The sequence below is a fragment of the Canis lupus genome, unplaced genomic scaffold, assembly GCF_011100685.1.
Source record: "Canis lupus familiaris isolate Mischka breed German Shepherd unplaced genomic scaffold, alternate assembly UU_Cfam_GSD_1.0 chrUn_S1206H1380, whole genome shotgun sequence".
NCBI classification, from domain to species: Eukaryota; Metazoa; Chordata; class Mammalia; order Carnivora; family Canidae; genus Canis; species Canis lupus.
The window spans coordinates 11,856-18,582 of NW_023330027.1; the positions used below are offsets into that span (position 1 = coordinate 11,856).

Here is a 6,727-nt window from a genome sequence, read left to right on the forward strand (position 1 = left end):
GACAAGCACAGTCTTCAAAATAATCCCTAAGGCACAGTGAGAAAAGGAACATGAAAGTAAATAATTAAACCTGCTAATTTGGTATTGCTTTTATACATGGCTTATAGTCTTTACTTTTAATTAAACATACCAGGCTATGTACAGCTCAGAGCTAATCTCAAATTCTCTTTTTTATTTATTTTTTTATTTATTTATTTTTTTTTTTTAAATTTTTTTTTTTAAATTCTCTTTTTTAAATGTTAAAGTACAGAATATGCTTATTCCCCACAGTCGTTTTAATGACAAACGCTTATAATTATGATTTCCTGCCATCAGGTGAAGCAGCATTCTATTCTTGCCAGCATACTGTGAATTATTTGTGTTTTCTGCAGGCTCAGGGCAAAGAAAAGGGTTTCATAAAAGCGCTTAATAAAGTTTTAGGTACATGAATACAGCATGGCTTGAAAGGCCAGAAAACATGAGCTAAGACCCATGTGTGGTAGAGTCTTTCCCCTGTATCTTCAAGCATGGTTACAAATAGACACCATTCCACTCAAGTCACTTCTATAAGTTTCTGGAAAATGTTTTGAATAGAAAGTAAAGGTATATATGTGAATACTGGGTAACAGATTTGAAAAGTTCATCCCAATCTATATGTCGTCTGGAAAAAAAAAAAGATTTTATTTATTTGAGAGGGAGCGAGCATGAGCAAGGGGAGGGGCAAAGGGAGAAGGAGAAGTAAACTCCCAGCTGGGCAAGGGGCTTGATATGGAGCTCTACCCCAGAACCTCCCCTGCCCCCTCTGAACTCAGTCCCAGGACCCAGGAACCATGACCTGAGCTGAAGGCAGACATTTAACTGACTGAACCACCCAGGCGCTCTTCCATTGTGTCTATCTTTTAAAACATACATCCCTGAAGGGTGCCCAATTAGCTCAGTTGGTTAAGCACCTGCCTTTGGCTCAGGTCCAGATTCTGGGGTGCTGGGATGGAGCCTGGCAGGGAGGGGCAAGGGAATCAAGCTCTCTGTTGGGCGGGGAGCCTGCTTCCTCTCCCCACTGCTCATGCTTTCTCTTTCCCTCACTCTCTCTCTCTCTCTCTCAAATACATAAATAACATCTTTAAAATATACACCCCTGAGAAGTTTAGGACAGCACAGGATATTCTAGGCAAAATTCACATGGGGAGGGATGGATTTTTCAATAATACCTAACATTCTAATCCTATTACAATAATTGATTCCTGATAATTTTCAGCCACAGAAATTTCATCATAGAATGATTGGCTAATTAGCTAATTGCTAGATATCTAATGTGCCAAACAGTGGGCCAGACATTGAGACTACAAAGGAGAGTAATGGTGTATTTATATACCATATTACAAACTATTGCTTACTTTAAAGAATTTATTTATTTTAGAAAGACAGATGGAGAGAGAGAGAGAGAGAGAGCAGAGGGAGGGGCAGAGGCTGAAGGAGAGAGAGAATCCAAGCCAACTCCTCACTGAGCAGGGCTCGATCTCACAACCCTGAGATCATGACCTAAGCTGAAATCAAGACTTGGGGCCTAACCAACTGAGCCCCCAGGCCAACTCTTAAGTATACTTTAAAAACCAAATAACTAGGGGTTTCCGGCAGCTCCGGCTAGTTTAAGGCACGCGTGGTGCGGCCGGCCTGGCCCTCGGCCTCTGCTCCCCGCCACGGACCTCGCCGGCATGGATCCCCGGCCAGCCCGCTGCTGTCCGCTGCACTCCTGCTGCTCTCCGGCTTCGGCGCCGCGCACCACGACACGCCTGCCAACTGCACCCACCCTGAGCTGCTGGGCACGTGGGTCTTCCAGGTGGGCCCCGCGGGGTCCCGCAGCGTCAACTGCTTGGTGATGGGACCACCAGAAAAAAAGTAGTGGTGCATCTTGAGAAGTTGGACACGGCATATGATAATTTTGGCAATACGGGGCGATTTTACCATCATTTACAATCAAGGCTTTGAGATTGTGTTGAATGACTACAAGTGGTTTGCCTTTTTTAAGTATAAAGAAGAGGGTCACAGGGTCACCAGTTACTGCAACGAGACCATGACCGGATGGGTGCATGATGTGCTGGGCCGGAACTGGGCTTGTTTCACTGGAACCAAGATGGGAACTACCTCTGAAAAAAGCGAAGGTGAACACAAAACACATTGAGAGGCTCCAGGAAAACAATTCTAATAGGCTCTACAAATACAACTATGAGTTTGTGAAAGCGATCAATACCATTCAGAAGTCTTGGACTGCAACCAGATACATAGAATATGAGACTCTCACCTTGAGAGACATGATGAGGAGAGCTGGTGGCCGGAAAATCCCAAGGCCTAAACCCACACCACTGACTGCTGAAATACATGAAGAGATTTCACGTTTGCCAACATCATGGGACTGGAGAAATGTTCGTGGTACCAATTTTGTTAGTCCTGTTCGAAACCAAGCATCTTGTGGAAGCTGCTACGCATTTGCATCTACAGTTATGTTGGAAGCAAGAATCCGTATACTAACCAACAATACTCAGACTCCAATTTTGAGTCCTCAGGAGATTGTCTCTTGCAGCCAGTATGCTCAAGGCTGTGAAGGTGGCTTCCCGTACCTCATCGCAGGAAAATATGCCCAAGATTTTGGGTTGGTGGATGAGGCCTGCTTCTCCTACGCAGGCTCTGATTCTCCATGCAAACCAAATGACTGCTTCCATTACTACTCCTCTGAGTACCACTATGTGGGAGGTTTCTATGGGGCCTGCAATGAAGCCCTGATGAAGCTTGAGCTGGTCCGTCACGGGCCCATGGCAGTTGCTTTTGAAGTCTATGATGACTTCTTCCACTACCAGAAGGGAATCTATTACCACACTGGCCTGAGAGACCCTATCAACCCCTTTGAACTCACTAATCATGCTGTTTTGCTGGTGGGCTATGGTACTGACTCAGCCTCTGGGATGGATTACTGGATTGTGAAAAACAGCTGGGGCTCTAGGTGGGGTGAAGATGGTTACTTCCAGATCTGCAGAGGAACAGATGAATGTGCAATTGAAAGCATAGCAGTGGCAGCCACACCAATTCCTAAATTGTAGGATATGGGTCCTGGCATTTCCTGTTGACCACCATTAGTCACGAAAGGGGGTCAATTTATTCAGACCGAAAACTTTTATAGCAGCAATTTCAGATTACAGATAGATTCCTATGAAGATTTTTGCCTTTAAAATTAAAATTGCCTTTGATTTAAATATACCTTTCCATTAACCACTGGACTACTTTATAGCTACGTAGTAATAAAATGCAGGATTCTGTTCATTATTTTGATTCAAATATAGTATATTTTTTAAAGTCTTTGGGAGAACAGACATTTTTAAAATATAAAAGTCACAAGAAAAATGGCAAAAAAAAAACCAAATAACTATGTGGTGAGAAAAATAGTTAAAATTTATCCTATTTTCTTCCCATAAACAAATAAAATATCATATGCTTACCATAGGGTACATGGCTTCCATATGAACTAGTTTTTCAGAGAAATGGCTGGCGATTTCTTAGCCTGATAGCACCTTACTTTAGTCTCTTTCACAATTTGGGAAATGCAATGTACAGTCTATTCTTAACTTTTATTCAAAGTAAAATAGGTTTGTTTGCATTTATATTTATAAATGAAAGTGTTTTTTTAAAAATTCTTTAATTTTATTTTGGAATCATGTTTGAAACAAAGAAACACAAAATTTAAGTAACAGAGCCAATAGATTGGCTGCATGCTGTGTTAAGCATTTTTATATGATTCTCAACATCTTTCTGAAGTATTTTTTTGAAGTATTATATTTAAGGCTAGTAATTGGTTAATCCAGAAGTGAAATCAGAGCATTACTCTCATTTAGGGAAAAAAAAAAAAAAACAAAAAAAAAATGATTTCTACAAATCTGGAAATTTTAATTTTGCTACAAAGTAGAGTCTCTTGGAAAGATATTTTTTATAAATATTCAAAACTAAATCAGTGACTTATCTGAAAGATGTAAGAGGAGAGTATTTAGAATATTTACTTATTTATTTGTAATTTAATTTTTAAAAGATTTTATTTATTCATTCATTCATGAGAGACAACCGAGGAGAAGCAGAGGGAGAAGCAGGCCCCCTGCCAGGAGCCTGATGCAGGACTCGATCCCCAAACCTGGATGGTGACCTGACCTAAAGGCAGATGCTCAACCACTAAGCCACCCAGGTGCCCTGTAATTTTAATTTTTAAAAAAGATTTATTTATTTATTTGAGACACAGAGAGCACAAGTGAGAAGGGTGGCAGAGAGAGAGATTGGGAGGGAGAAGAAGACTCCCCACTGAGCAGGGAACCCAATGTGGACTTCAGTTCCAGGACCCCAGGATCAAGAGCTGAGCTGAAGGCAGATACTTAACAGACTGAACCACCCAGATGTTCCTGGAATATTTATTTATTGTTATTGTTCCTGAACAACTATTTAAAAGGATATAGCTGAAACTAAGAAAGCATTGTTGCTATTTTAGACTTAAGATCTTAGGGTGTTAGATACAATTACAGAGTGAAAATGGATTTTTTTAACCATCCCATTTACGGCATGATGGCAAAAGAAAAAGTTCAGTGGAGCTAGGGATTTAGAGTGAAAACACCTTACCTCTTACCCTCATGGGAAACACTCTGGAATTTGAAAACAAGGTGTCACAAATAGTTCTACAATCTACATTTTCTAGCCTCAAATGGTTTGGCATCTTGAGGGTTACTATTGCCTGTGTAGATTATGTTGCCGCTGTGTCTCAAAACTGCTAATGTATTATTAAAGAACGTCACGGCTATAAGGTTTAGTAGACAGAAGATTGAAACTAGACAGGAGACACAAAGATAAACTCAAAATGGATGAAAGATCTAAATGTGAGAAAAGATTCCATCAAAATCCTAGAGGAGAACACAGGCAACACATTTTGAACTTGGCCACAGCAACTTCTTGCAAGGTACATCCATGAAGGCAAGAGAAACAAAAGCAAAAATGAACTATTGGGACTTCATCAAGATAAGAAGCTTTTGCACAGCAAAAGAAACAGTCAAAAAACTAAAAGACAAAATGGGAGAAGATATTTGCAAAAGACGTATCAGATAAAGGGCTAGTATCCAAGATCTAGAAAGAACTTGTTAAACTCAACAGCAAAGAAACAAACAATCCAATCATGAAATGGGCAGAAGACATGAACAGAAATCTCACAGAGGAAGACATAGACATGGCCAACATGCATATGAGAAAATGCTCTGCATCACTTGCCATCAGGGAAATACAAATCAAAACCACAATGAGATACCACCTCACACCAGTGAGAATGGGGAAAATTAACAAGGCAGGAAACAACAAATGTTGGAGAGGATGTGGAAAAAAGGGAACCCTCTTACACTGTTGGTGGGAATGTGAACTGGTGCAGCCACTCTGGAAAACTGTGTGGAGGCTCCTCAAAGAGTTAAAAATAGACCTGCCCTACGACCCAGCAATTGCACTGCTGGGGATTTACCCCAAAGATATAGATGCAGAGAAATGCCGGAACAGCTGCACCCCGTGTTTCTAGCAGCAATATCCACAATAGCCAAACTGTGGAAGGAGCCTTGGTGTCCATCAAAAGATGAATGGATAAAGAAGCTGTGGTCTATGTATACAATGGAATATTACTCAGCCATTAGAAACGACAAATACCCACCCATTGCTTCGACCTGGATGGAACTGGAGGGTATTATGCTGAGTGAAATAAGTCAATCGGAGAAGGACAAACAGTGTATGGTCTCATTCATTTGGGGAATATAAAAAATACTGAAAGGGAATAAAGGGGAAAGGAGAAATAATAAGTGGGAAATATCAGAAAAGGAGACAGAACATGAAAGACTCTTACTCTGGGAAACGAACTGGGGGTGGTGGAAGGGGAGGAGGGCGGGGGGTGGGGGTGACTGGGTGATGGGCACTGAGGTGGGCACTTGATGGATGAGCTCTGGGTGTTATTCTATATGTTGACAAATTGAACACCAATAAAAAAATAAATTTATTTTTAAAAATAAATAATAAAAAATAAAAGGCAGAGGAAAAAAGGGAGGTGGGCAGGGGGGTGGCGGTGACTGGGTGACAGGCACTGAGGGGGGGCAGTTGATGGGATGGGCACTGGGTGTTATTCTATATGTTGGCAAATTGAACACCAATAAAAAAAAAAAAAACTAATGAGAATGAAGATACAACCTTTCAAAATCTTTGGGATACAGCAAAGCAGTCCTGAGGGGGAAAATACATCACAGTACAAGCATCCATCCAAAAACGGAAAAGAACTCAAATACAAAAGCTAACCTTACACATAAAGGAGTTGGAGAAAAAACAGCAAATAGATCCTACACCCAGCAGAAGAAGAGAGTTAATGAATATTTTAGCAGAACTCAACGAAATTGAGACCAGAAGAACTGTGGAACAGATCAACGAAACCAGGAGTTGGTTCTTGAAAGAATTAATAAGATAGATAAAACCATTAGCCAGCCTTATTAAAAAGAAGAGAGAAAAGAGTCTAATAAAATCATGAATGAGAAAGGAGAGATCACCACCAATACCAAGGAAATACAAACGATTTTAAGAACGTATTATGAGCAGCTATACGCCAATAAATTAGGCAATCTAGAAGAAATGGACGCATTCCTGGAAAACCACAAACTACCAAAACTGGAACAGGAAGAAATAGAAAACCTGAACAGGCCAATAACCA

General features: G+C 40.7%; 1 pseudogene; it reads left to right on the plus strand.

Moving 5' to 3' along the window:
• The first annotated feature begins 1,624 nt into the window (after window positions 1-1,624).
• Window positions 1,625-3,228, plus strand: LOC119878202 (annotated as a pseudogene).
• The last annotated feature ends 3,499 nt before the right edge of the window (window positions 3,229-6,727 follow it).